Source organism: Colias philodice, chromosome 30, assembly GCF_061535455.1.
Source record: "Colias philodice isolate Cphi_HAF_F1 chromosome 30, ilColPhil1 Martin Lab GWU primary, whole genome shotgun sequence".
NCBI classification, from domain to species: Eukaryota; Metazoa; Arthropoda; class Insecta; order Lepidoptera; family Pieridae; genus Colias; species Colias philodice.
In genome coordinates, this window is record NC_143115.1 from 1,335,648 (window position 1) to 1,358,608 (window position 22,961).

Consider the following 22,961-nt stretch of genomic DNA (forward strand, 5'->3'; position numbering starts at 1 on the left):
GGGCCGTAATGTTTTTATATACAACGTTCACAGTTTTTCTGTAGTGTATTTAGTATCAGCATTGCACCCGTGCGAAGCCGGGGCGGGTCGCTAGTTTTTATATATAAGAAGAAGACTAGCAGTCGCCCGGCTTCGCCCGTGGTACATATTTACATTTTCTCTACATAAGAACCATCGAAATCGGTCCACCCGTTCCCGCGTGATGCCGTGACCAAGGAAAACGGGATTCATTTTTAATTTTTATGTAGGTATATAGATACAATGTACAATTTACTTAAACAGGATAATATTAGTAAAAAAATAACAATTAATCTTTTTTAAACGTCGATTTCCCGTGTGTTGCAAATCCCAAGATTTTCCTGTAATTTCTTTCAGGGATACATTTTAATTTTTATCTTATTAAAGTGAAACTTTTATTACATCGTCTCAAACTTTTTGGTGCGTGTAGCGCATGTCGCGTGTATCGCGGCCGGCAGCCGACCGTTACGCGACATGCGCTACACAAAGCAGTGTTCGGAACCGTTCGAACAGTTTCACTTTTACCGTGGTTTCATAAAACCACACAACATTTTTTTTTATAGCACAGTAATAAGAATTCTATAAAGTACCTATCTAGAATTTTTTCGAAATCATTCTCGAATGTTTTTAATTATTTTGAGGAATAAAATAAAATAGAAAGAACTAATTTTTTGTACGAGATAAAAGTCGATAAGATGGAACGTGACACTATTAATATAATAATTAAAATCTTGTAAAGTGAACATTTTTTGTAGATAATAATATGTACTTGATAAATATTAAACACATAAGAATATATTTTTCTTCAATATGTATATCATTACGATAAAAAAAGCGGGGTAGCAATGAAAAATTAAAAAAAAACATTCTATGAGAACAGAATTTAGCTGACCTTACAATTAAGTATGTATTTTAATTCTTCACAGATAAAAAATAACTAACTAATCTATACATATAATAAATCTGTAGAAGGGTCAATTCTGTACATTAAAAATATTGAAAAAATAAATAGCAGAGGGTGTTACTGGGTCGATATCAAACCCAAATATGTGATTAAAAAAATTTTTGTCTGTCTGTATGTGAAGACATCACGTGAATTATTATCCTGGGCGTAAAATAGGATACTTTTTATCCTGGAAAAATACGTAGAAAAAAAATTATCTTAATTTTTCAGTTTTATCCATAGACGTTGTTCTGTAGAACCGCGAACACACGTTGCGTATTATTATAGGCCTAGCCGTATTTGGGTCCAATAGATATTAATAAGATGTCATTGTCAGAGTTAATTGAGAAATAAACCATCCACGCGAAGACCGACATCCGCGCGGACGGAGTCGCGGGCGGAAGCTAGTTATCTGATAAAATACAAATAAAACCAGCATTTAGCACGCTGTTCAAGCTAATAAGATCCGACACGAAAGTGGCTATAACGTAGAGAAAACACCACGATTTACAATTAAATTGCTCCACATAACTCAGTCCTTTTTTGGAGATACTGCTTTCTTCTTAATTATGTTAGAGTATAGTGCAAAATATAATGTCGGATTGCTCTTTGCCATCTATTTTTTATTGAAGTGAATTCAGTGTAGTTTAGGGAACCTTGGTGGCTATCCACACTGCCCCTATTAATATTTACATATTGCAAATGCGAAAGTAACTCTGTCCGTCTGTCTTATCAAACAACTGGACCTATTTCGATGAAATTTGTTACACATAAGTAGTTTGATACCTAAGAAAATACATAGGATTGTTTTTACCCCCGAAATCCCAAGGGAACGGGAACTATAGCGAGTTTTCCGCGTGCGGAAAGCTTGTGATTGTAAAGTGATAAACATTTAAATTTAGAGATGGTAACTTGAAATTTTGATAACAATACAAATGTTAATGTTATGTTACTATCTTATAGTGGAATAAAACCGGCCAAGTGCGAGTCGGGCTCGCGCACAAAGGGTTCCGTAGCAGCAAATATAATAAATTACAGTTAAATCAACCTATCTCAAAAACTATAAGAGATACTTTGATCAAACCAAAAATCGTTGAAAGAGTTAATTAGCATGCATCACCTCTATTTTTTTTAGAATTTTATACCCCGTAGTTATAAAAATAGAGGGGGGGGGACATACTTTTTACGACTTTGAGAGCTGATATCTCAAAAACCGTTCACTTTAAGAAAAATGTTTTTTAGAAAACTTTATATCATTTTAAAAGACCTTTCCATTGATACCCCACACGGGTATGTACATCGAAAAAAAAAATTTCATCCCTCAGTTACATGTATGGGGGGCCCCACCCCCAATTCTTTTTTTTACTATTTAGTGTCATATTTTTGTAGCGGTTCATACAACACATATTCCCATCAAATTTCATCACTGTAGTACTTATAGTTTCCGAGTAAATCGGCTGTGACAGACGGACAGACGGACAGACGGACATGACGAAACTATAAGGGTTCCGTTTTTGCCATTTTGGCTACGGAACCCTAAAAACGGAGATTGTTTTAAGTAATAAGGTCGCTCTCTATACTCTTTGACTTTGATATTTTTTTCCTCTATCTTTGTAGCCACTTAATCGAAATCCATTTATACATTTATTTAAATAATCGATTAATAAATTATTTTGCATAATTATTTTTAGTCATTTAAATGTAAAACATTAAATACATGTTCAAATAAGGAAAATATTGTTTGGAAATATTATGTTACATATTTATTTGAATTTAATTTCAAACTTGATTGCTTATTTAATTATTTTATTTTGCTGCGTAATTTAATATTTACATAATACATTTTCATTAAAATATTTCACGCCAGACTAAAAAATAATATCAAAATGTGTGACATCTTTCTTAAACAAAACAAACGACATTATATTGCAAACTTTATCAAAATCTGTTCAACTATTTTACATGGTTGAGTAACATACAAACAAAAATTTATACATCTAAAATATTCGTAGATTGCTATCAATTTATACAGAGATATACTACCTTCTAATCTAAAAGCTAATGATTAGAATTATATCAAGTAAATACATACAGACAGATAAGTAGGCAGATAATTATATATATGTACATAATGTGACCACATTCCTATGATAATAATCAGTTGGTATGATATTACATAATAGATTTATTAAATTACTAGCGGTCCGCCCCGGCTTCGCCCGTGGTACATGTTTACGTTTTCTCTACATAAGAACCATCCTCGTACTTCAAGGAATATAATAAAAAAAAATTATCGAAATCGGTTCAGCCGTTCTCGAGTTATGCGCTTACCAACACATTTTGCGATTCATTTTTATATATAAGAAGATAATAGGTATATTTCGATAGCAAATTCAGTTATGATGTAAACTCAAATCGACGTTAAGGTTTAAAATCTATATCTATACTTCTATTATAAAGAGGAATTCTAATATTATACTTTTTGAAGTGAAAACTTCTTTAGCGGCGTTGGGTATAAAATCTTAAACTCGCGTCAGGAGTTCAGGACACGTGGCCTGATCGAAAAAGCGTAAAACGGATTTTTTTTTAGCCCTTATATTCCATGCATAAGGAGACCATTCCAAAATATCAAACATGCTGAACGTTAATAATCAATTTTTCACTTCTGCCGGCACTCCCGGAGTGCAACCCGTCTTTTTTTTTTTAGAAGGGGGTGTATGTAGTGTGTGTTATTATTCGCAGTAATCGAATATCGTAAATTCAGCGCTTTGTGGCGCGGCGAATGGCGACACTCCTGCGAGAGCCAGTCGCCTGCCACTCGCCTACCTAAGTGTAATAAAGTATAAATTTATAAACGTAATAAAGTAGTTCAGCATATCCGGTATTTAATTTGAAGACCCCAGCCTCTGTACACTAAATATCGATCGATCAATCGATCGATCGATCAATCAATCAATCAATCGATCAATCGATCAATCGATCTATCAATCGATCAATCGATCTATCAATCGATCAATCATTCGATCAATCAATCAATCAATCAATAATCGATCAATCAATAATCGATCAATCGATCAATCAATAATCGGTCAATCAATAATCGATCAATCAATAATCGATCAATCAATAATCGATCAATCGATATATCGATCAATAATCGGTCAATCAATAATCGATCAATCAATAATCGATCAATCAATAATCGATCAATCAATAATCGATCAATCGATCAATCAATCAATCAATAACCGATCAATCAATAATTGATCAATCGATCAATCGATATATCGATCGATCAATCGATCGACCAATCAATAATCGATCAATCAATAATCGATCGATCAATCAATCAATAATCGATCGATCAATCAATCAATAATCGATCAATCAATAATTGATCAATCGATCGATCGATCAATCAATCAATAATCGGTCAATCAATAATCGATCAATCAAGAATCGATCAATCAATAATCGATCGATCGATCAATCAATAATCGATCAATCAATAATCGATCAATCGATATATCGATCAATCAATTGATCAATCGATATATCGATCAATCAATTGATCAATCGATCGATCGATCAATCAATCAATAATCGGTCAATCAATAATCGATATATCGATCAATCGATCAATCAATAATCGATCGATCGATCAATCAATCAATAATCGATCAATCAATAATTGATCAATCAATCGATCAATCTATCGATCAATCGATGTATCGATCGATCAATCGATCAATCAATCAATAGTCGATCAGTCAATAATCGATCAGTCAATAATCGATCAGTCAATAATCGATCAATCAATAATCGATCAATCGATATATCGATCGATCAATTAATCAATAATCGATCAATCGATCAATCAATAATCGATCGATCGATCAATCAATCAATCAATAATCGATCAATCAATAATTGATCAATGATCAATCGATCAATCGATCGATCATTCTATCGATCAATCGATATATCGATCGATCAATCAATCAATAATCGATCAGTCAATAATCGATCAGTCAATAATCGATCAATCATTCGATCAATCAATAATCGATCAATCAATAATCGATCAATCAATAATCGATCAATCAATAATTGATCAATCGATCAATCGATATATCGATCGATCAATCGATCGACCAATCAATAATCGATCAATCGATCAATCAATAATCGATCGATCAATCAATGAATAATCGATCAATCAATAAACGATCAATCAATAATCGATCAATCGATATATCGATCAATCAATTGATCAATCGATCGATCGATCAATCAATCAATAATCGATCAATCAATAATCGATCAATCGATCAATCAATAATCGATCGATCGATCAATCAATGAATAATCGATCAATCAATAATCGATCAATCAATAATCGATCAATCAATAATTGATCAATCGATCAATCGATCGATCAATCGATCAATCAACGATTGATCAATCGATATATCGATCGATCGATCAATCGATATATCGATCAATCGAACATTCAATCAATCGATCAACCAATCGAGTTCCGCGCTATAAGCAAGTCACTGAAATAGTTGAAAGTCAAAGAAAATAATAGTGGGTTCAAGTATCGTCTATAATTGGCCAGAAACAATACAAAAGAATTCCAGCGCGCGCCCATGAAGGCAATAATTCTCGGAATAACTTAATGAGTTGACTACCTGATAATTTCTAATTTGAATCATCATCATCATCATCACTTTCAGCCTACACTTGTCCACTGCTGGACATAGGCCTCAGTCATGGCACGCCACTGAGCCCGGTCGTTTGCTCGCTGTCGCCAGTTTTGACCAGCAACCCTGCGGATGTCGTCACTCCACCGTGTAGCAGGGCGTCCTACGCTACGTTTACCGAGCCGCGGTCTCCACTCTAAGACATGTGTGCCCCAGCGGTTGTCCGTTCTGCGGCACATATGACCGGCCCACTGCCACTTCAGCTTGCTTATTCGTTGAGCTATGTCGGTAACTTTCGTTCTCTGGCGAATAACTTCGTTTCGGACCTGGTCCCTCAGAGAAATACCGAGCATAGCTCTCTCCATAGCTCGCTGAGCGACTTTAAGTTGGTGGACCAGTCGTACTGTCAGTGTCCACGACTCGGCTCCGTAGGTCATAACTGGTAGGACGCACTGATTAAAAACCTTGGTCTAATTTGAATGTTGTACGCCAATTCAACATTTTTTTAAATACTTTATACCACACAATTATACCTTTTTGTAATTTGTATGAGACGTAGAAGTTTTTAAAATAAAGTTTCACAGGGTCACCATACATTTTTTTACACCAGCTTTGTTCAAACTTCAGTCCGTCAATTTTTCAAACGTAAAATTTTACCTATTTTTTGGTCTAATTTTGTTGTTGTTGTTAATTATGCTTGAGTTTCATTTTAATTATAAAGACTTATGTATTCTTAACAACCTTGAACAAAAAAATAAGAATAAAATGAAAACAGAAATGGTAAAAGTTCATATTATGCTTATGTGGATGATATTTTTATCAAATTTTGAAAATAAAGCATAAATCAAAAACTTTATGGTTTAGGACAATAAATTTTAGTATTTTTGTTAGATAATAAGTCCCTCTACTCCCCATAACCCGTTGGTCCACTACTTACGGGACACCCTGTAGAACAGTTTACAACCTATTCTATGACCTACGGAATATACCCTTTAAAATTTAAAAAAGAAATCGATCCTTAACCGATTATTTCATTATATTATAGAACTTTATAATATTAAAGTAAATATATTGTTTACAATAGTGAATGGATATGAATGTGATTTTTGTGTCAATCTCACGCAAAATCTACACAGTCGTTTTGAATAAAATTTGCTATGCAGATTGATTGGAATGAAATAACCATTGGCCGTAAATAGATAACACGTTCCGTTCTAAATTTCTGATACAATGTTTATTTTATAATTATGTAATATTATGCTCATCTATCTATACTTTCTATAATAATATTATAAAGCTGAAGAGTGTGTTTGAACTACTGGTCCGATTTGAAAAAAATAGCCCATTTATCGAGGCTGCTATAGGCTATAGGCAGTAGACTATATACATACTAGCGGTCCGCCCCGGCTTCGCCCGTGGTACATATGAAAAATAGATGTTGGCCGATTCTCAGACTTACCCGATATGCACAGAAAATTTCATGAGAATCGGTCCACCCGTTTCGGAGGAGTATGCAGACTAACATTGTGACACGAGAATCTATACATATAATAAATCTGTAGAAGGGTCAATTCTGTACATTGAAAATATTGAAAAAATAAATAGCAGGGGGTGTTACTGGATCGATACCAAACCCAAATATGTGATTAAAAAAATTTTTGTCTGTCTGTCTGTCTGTCTGTCTGTCTGTCTGTCTGTCTGTATGTGAAGGCATCACGTGAAAACTAACGGTTCGATTTCGATGAAACTTGGTATAATTATACCTTATTATCCTGGGCGTAAAATAGGATACTTTTTATCCTGGAAAAATACGTAGAAAAAAAATAATCTTAATTTTTCAGTTTTATCCATAGACGTTGTTCTGTAGAACCGCGTACACACGTTGGGTATTATTATAGGCCTCGCCGTATTTGGGTCCAATAGATATTTATAAGATGTTATTGTCAGAGTTACTCAAAATGGAGAAATAAACCATCTACGCGAAGACCCACATCCGCGCGGACGGAGTCGCGGGCGGAAGCTAGTTTTATATATAAGAGATATAAATAGCCTAAGGCGCGATGATATTATCAATTATCATCGCGCTATAAGACCAACAGGAGCGGAGCCACGCGGGTGAAACCGCGGGGCGCAGCTAGTATTATTATAAACTTGCACTCCCAAGTCCCAATATATAAACAAACTAATTGAATTTTTGTAATAATTATTCATTCCTCCATTCTTTTAACTGTTCAGACATAATTTTAATCTTATATTGTTCCCCCCCCTCTATTTAAAAACTATAAACAGACAGACAATAGAATCATTAACGTATATTCATACGTAACGCATGGCTACTCCTAAATGATGCGTTTTGGGAGTGGTAATAAATCCCGATTTAAAACTGTTTCCTGTTGATCTATAAAGTTAATAAACCATTTAAATCTACGTCCTTTTTAATGTTACAATAATAACAAGTCATGTCACATGTGAATTAATAAAAATATATACGAAAACCTGTATCTACATTTCCTTATTATAAATTACTTAGGTACATATAGGAAATAATATGTAACTATATGCTCCGCAGTTTTACCCGCATTGCTCCGCTCCTATTGGTTAGCGTGATGATGTTTAGCATATAGCCAGCCTCGATAAATGGAATATGTAACAATGAAATAATTTTTCAAATCGGTCCCATGGTTCCTTGGCGCTTTTAAGCAAACAAACAAAGTCTTCAGATATAAAATATTACTATAGATAGTCTATAAGGAAAGATCTAAAATTAATTATTAGGAATTTTCAATTATAAGTCCTACCGAATATTTTTATAAACTCAATTAAAAATACATGATTCATAATTCTAAAAAAACCGGTATTCACAGTCTAAAACCGGTATAGTGAAAGTGTAGTTATCAATACATCTTATCGTTAGAAAGTAATTGCCTCTATTATGGGTGTAATGATAGATCCGGTATCTAATCTGTGAGTGTCTATCGATTTTTTTTAGTCTATGACATGTGTATAAGCTGTGGGAGCATTATTTTTTTTAGTCTTTGACGCGCAAACTTTGAAAGTCACATCAAAATTCAATAATTTTTATTTGTAGTTTTTTTTTTTCAAAATCAGAAAAAAATATTGATATCAATATAATAATAGTTTCGTATTTGTCTTTTAACTTTTTAATCTGTTTGTGCATTATCATTAATTTTTTGCGAAATATTCAAATTCTTTACTTATATCATTAGAATCTTCTAGACTCTTCCACTATGATATATAAAAAAGCTTTAGATACTCCCGCTCTCTATTTTGGCAAGAAAAAACTCAGCTAAGTGCCCGAGTTTCACTTAGTCACGCACCATTCAGCGTTGTGGCTGGACGTTCTTTTAATTAACTCAGATTCTATATTCATCTCTTTCTAATAACAGATAAGGCGTATGTTGACATCCATGTTGTTTCCCTTTCTCGGAGCGATCGGACGGAGTATAGGGCCATATAGTGCGTTAGTAAGTAGGTATGTATTAATTACGCTGTTTTTTAGTGCAATGATGTTGGCGTATGCCGCGTCTACTAGTATAATAGAGTCATTGCTCTTCCAATCATCATTATTCATTACTATGTCAATGACACTTTACAAACGGATCAGCTAATGCACTTCTATATTAAGAACAGATAGGTTAATTGGACTTTAACGTTTCCGTTGACTTTAATAATTAGTTATAAATCAAATGTTTCTGTGAATTAGCGACCCTTGTAAGGAATGATGATCATTACTAAGAATCTGTAATAGTTTTCGAAGGCATATTATACAGAAGACCAATGTTCACGAATAGCCAGTTTTTAATTCATGTTAATTTTAACAAAGTAGGTATTAAAGTTCTTTTCTTCCTTCATCTTATGGTAAAAAATTAAATTTTGAGCTTGCGGCTTATGTCACCAAGAATCGGAAAAGATATCGATAGTAAGAGTATCGTTAGTCATTTTATGCATAAGGTTCAAATTATGTACTTCTAATGACCCTTATTTTGATATCATCGGAGAGGAAATTTATTAGTTTGGAAAATCTTTAGTTATTTGAATATAAATTAATCTAATTAGGTATCCCAATTAGTACTGAATTAACCTAATTGGGTAGATATCCCAATTTTCATAATTGACCAATTAGTGATATTGCGAAGAAGTAGTAATTTAAAAAACTAAACAACTGTTTTAACTTCACGCGTTTGTCACTCCACCCGGTGTCTAAAGCGCCATCTATCGACACGTTTTCCTAAATAAAAATTAATACCCATAAATTTTAAGTTTCAAAGTCAACAATCATCTGACCTACATGCGTATCTGTGTCGGTAATTAAAACTGTACCGGAATGATCGGATAATCGATTCAGATAATCGATTTGTCGGATCATTCGTTCCGCAATCGAGTCGTTCTAATAACCTAAGTCTTAATTTGTTGGAGGAATCTTCACTGGTCTTAAAGATATTATTATTTATTATATTAATGGTGGTGGTTACAAATTGGATCATCACTACTCACTACGTCAATACATAGTACATATAAAACAAAGTCGCTATCTCTGTCCCTATGTATGCTTAAATCTTTAAAACCACGCAACGAATTTTGATGAGGTTCTTTTTAATAGATAGAGTTGTTCGTGGGGAAGGTTTTCTCTATCTATTAAAAAACCTTCATCAAAATCCGCTTTTTATAATATGTAGAGATAAATCTAAGTGGTTCTAGGTAACTAGCAATTAGTTACATTTTAGACTCCCGGTGCAAAAACGTAACTATGCGAAAGCACGCAAAACATTAACTTAAAAATAACTTAAGCACATCTTAAATGCGACCAATCAAAGCGTTAATCACAGAATTCCTAACCGTATTAACATCGTGACTAAGTTTCTTGGCACAACTCCAAAGGGCCTAACTTAGGTAGCAACTTAATGATAGGCGGCGCGGAAGCGGAAGCGATTTTAATAAACTTCGAAATTTCCCAAAAATATCTATAACAAATATATGTTTGCAGAAAGCGACTTATCGCTAAGAGCAATCTTAGACAACTCATTTCAGTTGTCTGTAAATATAAGCTTTTGCAAGCACAGATATAGCTTTAAAATAGAAAAAAATCTGTCGAAAATCAATATTATATTGACTATTATAAGCCAGTTTACATCCTCTCCTATTTAAGAATACACTAGCATTACATTTGTTTACAAAATACCCATAATACACATATTAAATACTACAATACTAAGGACATTATGACGTCACACTTCCATCAGTGTTCTATAACAATGCCTATGCATTCTTCATTCGGTGAGGGAATTTTAATTATCCTAGTATGCGTCGGGATCATACACAAGTCATATAAATAAACCATAAACGAGTTTATTAATACAATAAAATTAAGGATTTATCCTTATTATCGTTAAATGAAAACAAGGATGACGATAAACTTGCTTCAATGTGCATGTAGGAGGCTGGGGTATTTCGATGTAGGACAATTTCAAGCAGCACATTTTGTTTATATGTATTTTAAATCAAAGGAAGTGATATTTATTGGTTGTATGCACTGGCGTGCAACAACTAAATCATAATGAATTTGACTGACCGGATGGCTTGGTTGACAGTGGCCCTGCCTTCCAAGCCAGAGGTGGTGGGTTCGATTCCCACCCGGGGCAAATATTTGTGTGATGAACACATGTTTGCTCTGTGTCTGGGTGTTAATTATCTATTTAAAATTATATATGTATGTTTATCAGCCATCTGGACCATAAGGGGCCGTTCAAGTATTACGTAAGCACCAAGGGGGGGTGGGGGGGTCTCTGTTTTGCTTATTTTTGATGACATGGGGGGTGGGGGGGTCTAGATGATGATTACGTCATCGTTAGTTATTTAAGTTTTTTCGGGGATTCCTGCAAATAATACATATAATGCGTAGGCACTCGCTTTGAGAACTGGTTAGGGGAATTACCGCGCATTAGGGAAATTACCGTGCGCTATTCACTTGTCAAATCCAATTTATACCAAAAACTGTTCGAAAGTTTTAAAAAATCTCATACTGGGACGAAAGTGCAAAATGTACAAAAGTTAGTTAACGAAGTTTGGCGAAATTATAAATTACAAGCAAAGTCAGATTATGAACTTTATATTATTGTATCTAAGAAGAATTGCAAGGGGCAACTAAAAATAAATCCAATCTGCTTCATTTTTTTTTCCAAGGTGAGTAAATATAAGTACAAAGTTTCTCTTTACGTTCCGTAACAATTAAAATGACTTATGAGAAAAAATATGATGGCCTATCTCAAAGTAAAAAGGTAAATGATTGATATTTTATTTCTTAAGATTGACTCCGGCAATGAGTCACAAAATACACGGTGTTTTCAATATCTGTATGTGAAGGGTTTCTATGGGGAAAAGCTTTCAATAATATTTAAACGCTGGTTTTATTTAGCAGACTCACCCGAAATTTTGTGGGTCATTTGTAACAGGATGGCGGATCTACAGGGTCTCAGGGTCTTAGTACGCAATGACAAAAAGAAAAATGATGGTCAGAACGCTGATACCGGATACCTTAAGATACTATAATATAAAATATTACCGTATCTTAAGATAAAATATTATAGTATCTTCACCGTGTGTGACGCGCTTTAGTTATGTTCTTTATTTCTGACTAGCAATGCCCTGCGGTTTCACCCGCATAGATAGCGATATCGTTACAGTGAAAAGTCTACTATAGGTCGGACTATAGGTTTAATTTTTAATCACATGAAAATCACCTTTACCCCGTCCCGAACTACGGCCTTTTTTTTTTTTTGTTTTAGTGGGGAAATCTTTCATAGATACTCACGGCCTCCGGGGGAGGGGCCGTGGGTTATGTCGGATTCCTACCGACCAAAACCCCACTGTGTTTTGAATGCACTTCTAACACATATATATAAGGCATGGGAAAACTCAAAAAATGCTCTAGGGATATTTTGTGACCTCTCCAAGGCATTTGACTGCGTTGAACATTGTACTTTGTTACGTAAACTTAATCACTATGGAATTAAAGGAAAAGCCCAGAACCTCATAGCGTCATACCTGCATGATAGGATACAGACTGTAGTTGTTAATGGAGAACGTTCTAGCGGTGCGTCAATTAACATTGGTGTTCCACAGGGGTCAATTTTAGGTCCCTTCTTGTTCTTGGTATATATCAATGATCTTCCCTATTATTTGCAGGATAGGTGTGAAATAGTTCTGTTTGCAGATGATACCTCATTAATTTTTAATGTGGATAGGCATGACCCAAATGTTGACGAAGTGAACAGTGCTCTTTTACACATATCTGAATGGTTTACTGCCAATAATTTATTATTAAATGCCAAAAAAACCACTTGTGTTGAATTTTTACTTCCTAATGTAAAAAAGTTGAACAGAGATATTACCTTGAACGGGGAGGTATTGCATCCTACTGAGTCTACTGTATTTCTAGGGTTAACATTGGACGAGAAACTACAGTGGGGAGCCCATGTCAACACCGCTGCAGGTAAGCTCAGTTCTGCTGCATATGCAGTCCGAAAAATAAGGCATCTCACCGATGAAGATACGGCCAGATTGGTTTATTTCAGCTACTTTCATAGCATTATGTCCTATGGAATTCTACTGTGGGGCAGGGCTGCAGATACAGAAACTATATTTATCTTACAGAAAAGAGCCATTCGCTCTATATATAATTTACGTGCTCGGGACTCACTAAGAGATCATTTTAAGAATACTGGTATCCTTACTGTACCATCACAGTATATATTTAATAATATTTTGCATGTACACAAAAGCTCTGACTTACACACAAGAGTAGGAGATAGACACGATTATGGCACAAGGAACAAGAATAGAATTGAAATGCCATTTTTCCGATTAGCTAAAGTTAAAAATTCATTTATGGGTCAAGGTATACGCTTATACAATAGAATTCCTCATAATATTAAAGAGTTTAGTAGTACTAAATTTAAAACTTACATAAAAAATGTACTAGTTCAGAGAGCGTACTACAGTATTCAGGAATATATGGACGATAAAGACCCATGGAGGGTTGTCGCGTAAAAACCACAGGACAGTTCTTTGGCATATTATGTAGTTAGGTAGATATAAGTTACATATTATGTAAATTTATTGACATTATTTAAAAGAGCAACTATGGAGTTTCTTGCCGATTCTTCTCCATAGATACTGCTTTCCGAATCGGTGGTAAATGTTAAAATACTATGTAATGACGATTCGAAAGTGCTACTAAATAGTAGTCTAATTGAATAAATGAATGTTTGAGTTTGAGTTTGAGTTTGAAAAATGGAATATCCAATTCTTTTCATTTAAAAAGTATTTTGCTGGTATTGAAACAGTCTATAATAAAACATCATTTAATGGGATAAGGATTAATATATGTGTATGGATAACATGGTTTGATTACTGTCGGCACTTCTATTTACTTTGAAAACGTAAAAAAGTTGTTGTAGTAACATAACTACTGAAGATGGACATATGGTATCGCGGACTTTCTTGTAGATATTGATCCATTCTATAATACCGTAGAACATTTTTTTGTTCTATCTTCAATAGATTCCGCAGCGCACGCGATGACAGAAGTTTTATTGAGGATTTTTTTACACCTTGGGTTACATTATTGCATTTTTGGTAAGGATCTCTAATTTTTTTGAAAATGCAATATAGCCTATGTTGCTCAGTAAAGATGCAGCTTTCTAATGGTGAAAGAATTTTTGAAATCGGTCCAGTAGTTTTTGCGTGAAAACCATACATACATACATACATACTTACAAACTTTTCCTCTTTATAATATTAGTACCTATAGATTATACTTTTTTGTCATTTACTCTATGTGTATCAGTTAAACCTAATATTTTCATGTATTTTCCTATTTTAAAAATAACAATATAAAAAAACATTTATTACTAAAAAATAAAAATGTTTACGTAAGCATAGGGGGAGGGGGTAAGGGCTTTGCTTACTTTTGATGACAAGGGGGGCGGGGGGGGTAAAAAATGGTAAGAAATCTGCTTACGTAATACTTGAACGGCCCCTAACACAAGCGAAAGCTTAGTATGGGATCAGATCGTGCCGTGCGTGAAAATTGTCCTGTCCTGAAATATTTAAATAATCTTTTCAGAAATACAATTCTCTTGAGTTACCAACATGGTTCGATAACTTTAAGATATACGAATATTAGAAATTGGAGATTAAAGAAAAAATTAAGGTTAAATAAATAAATTAATATAATTATTTAACTTATTACTTCCTCAGTTCATTCGCAAGACTCGGCTAAAATATAATTATAGGTACAACTAGCTTACCGCCCGCGGCTTCGCCCGCTTTGTCTAAAACCTAATAAATTAAATACTAAAACCTTCCTCTTGAATCACTCTATCTATTAAATAAACCGCATCAAATCCGTTGCGTAGTTTTAAAGATTTAAGCATACAAAGGGACATAGGGACAGAGAAAGCGACTTTGTTTTATACTATGTATAGTAAGTAATGATAGTGACTAGTATATCTACAAAAACTTCAATAGCGCGTTGTTCGATCATGATAAATCATTTCTCACAATATACAGAACTTTTTCATATACTAATACATCCTTTTACTTTGTATACAAAGCTTTCTTTAATACATTATTTCCTTATACATTGTAAACAACACTTAACCCTCTATTAATCAAAAATCTTTAATTTAAACACGAGTAAGTATATTGGCAAGTTTCCAAAGAATAGCTAGCAAGGTAAGTTTATGGTGCATGAGAAAGCGTTTTAAACCCAAACTAGCGTTTTGCTACTACATATTATTATGTATTCTGTGCCCTCTCTTCAGCCTTTTTCCGTCCACTGTTGGACATAGGCCTCTCCTAAGGCACGCCATAGAGCTCGGTCTTCAGCTTTTCGCCGCCATTGAGAACCAGCAACCCTGCGTATATCGTCGCTCCACCTTGCTACAGGGCGCCCTACACTACGTTTGCCGAGTCGCGGTCTCCACTCTACAACGCGTTTGCCCCAACGGTTATCCGTTCGGCGACAAATGTGTATTCTGTGCCCAAACTCAAACATTTATTCGATAACTAAACGAGACTCGTTCGGTTTTGAATCGCCAAAAGGTAATTAATATTTACTTTTATATGTACCATTGATTAGAAAATGAAATCTGTCAAAATCAAAGCAAAATCTATACTAATACTAGCGGTCCGCCCCGGCTTCGCCCGTGGTACTTACGTTTTCTTTACATAAAAACCATCCTCGTACTTCAAGGAATATATTAAAAAAAGAATTATCGAAATCGGTTCAGCCGATCTCGAGTTATGCGCTTACCAACACATTTTGCGATTCATCTATACATCTATACATCTATACATCTATACATCTATACATCTATACAATTATTATAAAGAGGAAAGGTTTGATTTTTTGTTTGTTTGTTTGTTTGTATGAATTGAATAGGCTCCGAAACTACTTGGCAGATTTGAAAAATTCTTTCACTGTTGGAAAGCTACATCATTTCTGAGTGACAGGCTAGGTTTTATCCCGGAAATCCCACGGGAACGGGAACTATGCGGGTTTTTTTTTGAAAACGCGGGCGAAGCCGCAGGCGGAAAGCTAGTTTTTAATTTTTATATATAAGAAGATTATAAAGCTGAAGAGTTTGTTTGTTTGTTTGTTTGAACGCGCTAATCTCGGGAACTACTGGTCGGATTTGAAAAATTCTTTCGGTGTTGGATAGCTCATTTACCGAGGAAGGCTATAGGCTATATATCATCACGCTACGACCAACAGGAGAGGAGCCACGGGGGTGAAACCGGGCGGAGCAGCTAGTCACATATAAATTAATTGTTCGAGAACAAGACTTCATTAGGGTAGTAATTTATCTAATGTTAAGATTACCCGCAGTGCTCTGCTAATTTTAGTTTTAGCGTGATGATATATAGCCTATAGCCTTCCTTGATAAATGGCCTATCTTATACTGAGAGAATTTTTCAAATCGGACCAGTAGTTCCTGAGATTAGCGTGTTCCAAATTCTTCAACTTCATAATATAGGTATAGATTTGTCGTTCTTTGCTAACATATTATATTTGCAAACACACTGCGACCACAAAAAAACATTAATTTATTCCAGTGTTTATATATATAACTCATTCCACATTCATGTAGTAATTAATTAGTTTATTCTATAACTTTCACACCAAATATGAAATAAAACGTGTTTTATTCCAAACATAAATTAATCGAATTAAACCGCGTTGATTATATTCGCTAGCTGACCTGAACATCTGTCTCATCACATTGACGTTTAAGCCACTCGAATATTCGTAAAATCATGAAAATCAGTCAAGCCGTTTCGGAGGTTACAAACGAGATAACTACATATTATCCATACTAATATTATAAATGCGAAAGTAACTCTGTCTGTCTCTCTGTTACTCAATCACGCCTAAACTACTGAACCAATTTTCATGAAATTTGGTATGGAGATATTTTGATACCCGAGAAAGTACATAGGCTACTTTTTATCCCGGGAAAATGACGCAATCCCGGAAATCCCACGGGAACGGGAACTATGCGGGTTTTTTTTGACTGCGCGGGCGGTGCCGCGGGCGGAATCCTAGTATTTCTATACAAATGACTTATTATATCAAATTCGAAGATACAATACCCAATGTGTTCGATCCACACTAAATTTTATAGAATGTTGTAACAATGGTATCGCTAAGACAAAGACAGGATATGGAGAGCCATGAATTTTTAAAGCAAGATTGCTTGTTAGGCTCGAGCTATAATAAAGCGAAGCTATATAATATTAACAAGCTGACCCACGCTACTGTGTGTGATTTCGAGAGGAATTTATTTTATAAGTTCGTTAGTGATTATTTATTATTCAATTTTTGGAAATAAAATGGGCAATAATTATAGTACAAATTTATAGTTTTCTGTAAAGAAATGAAGATCCTTTTTATCCAAGTTTCCACCTTCGTAAGAAAAATTAACATTTATGAAAATTAAAAAAAAAATTATATTGTGTCAAATTTTTTTATTTGTTATTTGATGCAATACCTAATATCCCTACACTTTGTTGATGTGTGTATAGCATACCTACAGCCTTTGGGATAAATAGACTATCGCTATCCAGTTCTCAATAATAGCATATTGAACGAGTAGTTCTTGAAATAAGCTCCTATCAGCAAACCTTTCTGGCACATAAAATTTAAGAAGATATATATTTTTTTAAGAATATTTATATGCGTAACTACCCTCCTAACAAAAAATTTAGAAAATTCCAGTATATATCCTAGCTTGCACAGGATCACAAGCCTAAGATGCACATAAGTGATTTCCTCCGCACTAGAATGAATATTTAATGCTATTCTAAGAACAAATTACTTTCCGATGGAGCAGTGAAACTTCGTGCACGCTAACTCTATCGAATTTGCAATTATTGAATGATGTAGCATCCATCAGATCGTGAATAGTCGCTTTATGTACATCTATACTTATATCATAAAGCTGAAGACTTTGTTTGTTTGTTTGAACGTGATAATCTCAGGAACACTGGTCCAATTTGAAAAATTCTTTCGGTGTTAGATAGCCCATTTATCGAGGATGGCTAGCTATACAGGGTGTCCCACTATTGGTATACTAAGCGCGAAGGAACTTGTAGTTTTGCATACACTGATCACGTAAAAAATACTTAAAAAAAAAATTGGGTCCAAAATTTTTTGCTAAATTTTTCCTGAAAATCCATATTTTCTTCTCTAGCTTCGCTCAGCCGGCATATACTGCTTCTCTAATATGAGCATTTTGTCTATGAAAACATAATCTTAAACGATAGCTCATGTGCTGGTGGCAAAGTTGTGCAGGTTGCTTGTTTTGGGTGTACACATAGAGTTTTAAGAATTCATCTATTTGAAAAAAAAATGCGTCTGGATTTTTTAAATTAATTTTTACGTACTCAGCGTATGCAAAACTACAACCTCCTTTGAGCTTAGTATACCAACAGTGGGACACCCTGTATATCATCACGCTAAGACCAACAGGAGCGGAGAACTGTGGGTTAAACTGCGGGGTACATCTAGATGGTTAATAAATTACTACTACGATTCAACGAAGAATTAACTAAACAGTCAGGAATGAAAAAGGTGGAAGAATTATCAAAACGGAGTAAGTTGTTGTGGTAATCAAGAATTTCTTATTATTGTAGAAAAATCCCGATCAATGAAAATCACTAGGGATAAACCATCTTATTTAAATGTTTATTTTTACTGTGCTATAAACTCTATATTCATAAATATGACAAATCTACAGACATAAATAAAATATATTATGTTTAAATCCATTTCTACAATTAAAAATAATAACACAAAACACGACAGAGTATATTCGTACCGAGTACATTCGAAAAATATAACCCTTTTTGTTGCAGATGGGTAGATACAGTTGCCATAGTTTAGTGACATAGTGTTATGTTGACATTTTAATCAGAATATTGGTAAAAAAAATTGCTCTTTCACGCCAAAACCACTACACAGATTTTGATGAGACTTTCGACACCATTTTTATTTTTTATTTATTTATTTTGATGACATTAAAAACTACTTATGTAAAATCTACCATCTCTACCTATACCTAGATCCATTTAATTTAATACACAAATTAAAATAACATTTTATAAAACAGTAACAAAGAGCATGACTCAGCGGGCATCGAACCAGTTACCATAACTGTCGCACTGTGGGAGACGAAAAAACAATCGAACCACGCCGTTATACCTACCATGTGGTGAGGAAATTGTAACAGAACAAACTACAAATGTTAAGGAAACTTTTGTTTTTTAAACCGACTTAAAAACATACCTACCCAACTATACAAGATTAAAAACATACATAAAAAGTACGCTTAATTTTTTTTGAAGTGACTTCTTTGGGCGCGTTGAGAAAAGAGAAAATTTCAAAATTGCGTCATGGCAATGCCATCACGTCATGGAAGAATAAGAACTTCTTATTCTTCTCTACTTCTCTCTTATTAAGAAGAGAAGTTTTAAACTATTATTTATTATTTACTTTATTAATCGAGTGTTATAACGAGCTTTTTCAATAAACAAAAACTATGTTTAAATAATATAATATATTTATTGTTAAAATTCGCCTATTTCATAAACTGAGTTGATAGTTAAATCCTATGCAACTAGGTCATAATTCCGCTGTGTCGACTTTATTTTGTTTTATATTAATATTACGCATATTATTTTGCGAAATCTAAACAATTTAATAACTATTTATAGATATAACTATTACAGAACTACATTAATCTAATACATATTTAAAAATGAATCGCAAAATTTGTTGGTAAGCACATAACTCGAGAACGGCCGAACCGATTTTGTTAATTCTTCTTTTATAATATTCCTTGAAGTACGAGGATGGCTTATGGAGAGAAAACGTAAACATGTACCACGGGCGAATGAATAAATATTTGTCATTAAATCACGCAAGAATAGCTAACTGGATGTTGATGAAATTTGAACAGGGATAGCTAATAGCTTAGAGTCGATATTTGCTACGACGTCACGGGTGAATGGTAGAATAGTATGTATTACCTATAAGCCTATAATATTTTTGTTGAACTTTCAATATTATAAGTTAAATTGTGTAGACAGGTTCGACACAACATTCGATTTTCAAACACGGCACACGCACCCACGATTAGTAAGTAGTTATATCAGTTTACGATTATTTTAATGTTTAATTCGATATTTATTTAAACAATAACTGTAATAGAAAATCGATAAAACCTTACATAATCGATAATACGATTAGCCGGTGGAAATTTCAAGGAAGCCCAAATAATGTGCGAAGGTCGTGAAATTTGATAATCCGAATTGCGCCTAATTTAATCAAGTTATAGAGCGTTTTAAATAAGATTAGATCGATTGCCGTTTTGGTATAAATTACTAATTTTATTAGGATTTATTTAATCTTATAATAATAAAGATCCGTCCCCGCTTTGCCATTGGTAGGTACATATCTAATAAATGCAGCCTATAGCAAACTCTCAGGGATCAAATTACAATGGTAATATCATTTTTTAAATTAGTCCATCAGTACCCTAAAAACTTTAAAGAGAACATATTGAATCTACAATTGGGTTTTTGAGCATTGACTTTAGTACTTCCCTTAGTTTACGTGATCTTACTAGACGTAAAAGCTCCGAGCAGTGTATTGACACTGCATAGTGAAATGAATACCCCTTTAAATGTCAAAATTAGTTAAGCTAGATACTGTGCTAGATACCAACATTGGCTGATAAGAATTGGAGCCATATTATATATCAATTGCATATCAAACTGTGGCTTTGACAGATAAAAAAATAATTTTATAGATAACATCAGAGATATGCACAGATAATAAACAGTTGATAAATAAGGGAAAGGTAGGTCACAGATCATGTAAATATTTCATGAATATGAATATGTATTTAAATTAACTATGACCTTTATGTATAAACTAGCTGCGCTTAGCGGTTTCACCCTCATGGCTCCGCTCCTGTTGGTCTAAGCGTAATGATATATAACCTATAGTTTTCCTGAATAGATGGGCTATCTAACACCAAAATAATTTTTCAAATCGGACCAATTGTTCATGAGATTAGTGCGTTCAAACAAAAAACTCTTCAGCTTTATAATATTAGTATCAAAATACTTGAGGTATTTTGTATAAATATACATTCCTCAATTCTATGGATTTTTTTCTTATGTGTTACCTCATGCCTTACTATAGGATAAAATAATTTAATTATTCTTCTTTTCTAAGCTTTTGCCCCTATGTGGTGTATTTTTTAGTTGAATAAACTGATTTCCTGATAATTATAATGAGTTGCGTTTTTTGCTGTTTCAAAGTTTTATTGAAATCACTAAAACACACATACAAATTTTTACTACACTTCAAAATATACAAAACTCGCTTCCCACTATCCGTCTTTCTTTATGTATGGTTAAATTTATATATAGTTCTAGAGTACTTTTCGAGTATGCTTTTAGTATAAAATTAATTGTTAAGTATAAAACAAAGTAAGCAAAGCCGTAGGCTGAAATTGTCCATTGTAACAATAAAAGTAAACTATAAACAGAAATTTTCAGTTTTAACAATAATTTTACGCAATAATTACTAAATACTTTAACGTCTTTCATAGAATTGATAAAACTCAATAATCACACAATAATATTGAAATTTTATCAACACAATAGATTATAACCTTGATATTGCATGCTTAATTGACATTGCACCAAATTGAAGTAACATTTTAACTTATATCATACTTATTTTTATAAATTACAAATTTTCCATTTTTTTGGGTATTATAAGAAGCTTTTGAAGTAATAAGAAAATGTGTAATCCTAGAACTTCTTGCTGATAATCTAAACTAATTTTATAAAGAGGAAAGGTTTGTATGTATGTATGTATGTATGGTTTTCAAGCATAAACTACAGGACCGATTTTAATAAAATTTGGCACAGATAATCTTTAGACCCTGAGAAAGAACATAGGCTACCTTTTATTGCGAAATATGTACCACGGGCGAAGCCGGGGCGGACCGCTAGTCTATGCTGATATTATAAAGCTGACGATTTCATTTATTTGTTAGGTTGAATGAGCTAATGTCAGGAACTACGGTTCCAATCTGAAAAATTATTTCAGTGTTTGATAGTCCATTTATCGAGGAAGACTACAGGATATCATCTCGCTAATACAAATAGCAGCAAGAGCACAGCTAGTGCTTATATATTAATCACTATAGAAGTATAGACAGATGAGTTTTCTTTTAAAGAATTTCAATAAAATTAACTATGAATATCATTATTGCAACACAAGTAAACTGTCAAATTAAGTAAATACTGATATATAAATTAAGATAATTATTTGTGCTTAACACAAACACTAACGTAAACGATAGTTTAAAGTCTCCAATCATTTGTCCATAACTTGACATTGGCAGAATCCATCCTCACTGGGACCGGGAATTGCCATTTAAGAAAGAGAAGAAGAATTAATAATTGAAGACATTGTTACTTAAATGTGTGTTATATTCATTCAACTTAATAACGGACAAACAAATTGTAATTTATTGTAGATTGTATGCAATACATAACAAGTGTTGTCACAATATATGCATCTATTATATGCTTATCAACCAAACCTACTCTACATAGCATCTGTAACCCACTTGTTAGTCTTGTTAAGTTGTTACTCTTACGAAGATTATATTTATCTTTATAAATTC

At 33.6% G+C, this 22,961-nt stretch overlaps 1 protein-coding gene across 4 annotated transcripts in view; it reads right to left on the reverse strand.

The window, feature by feature from the left end:
- The window catches only part of Wdr62 (WD repeat domain 62), a 128,297-nt gene that overhangs the window by 104,573 nt on the left and 763 nt on the right, over positions 1 to 22,961 (reverse strand). The gene's annotated exons all lie outside the window — the stretch shown is intronic.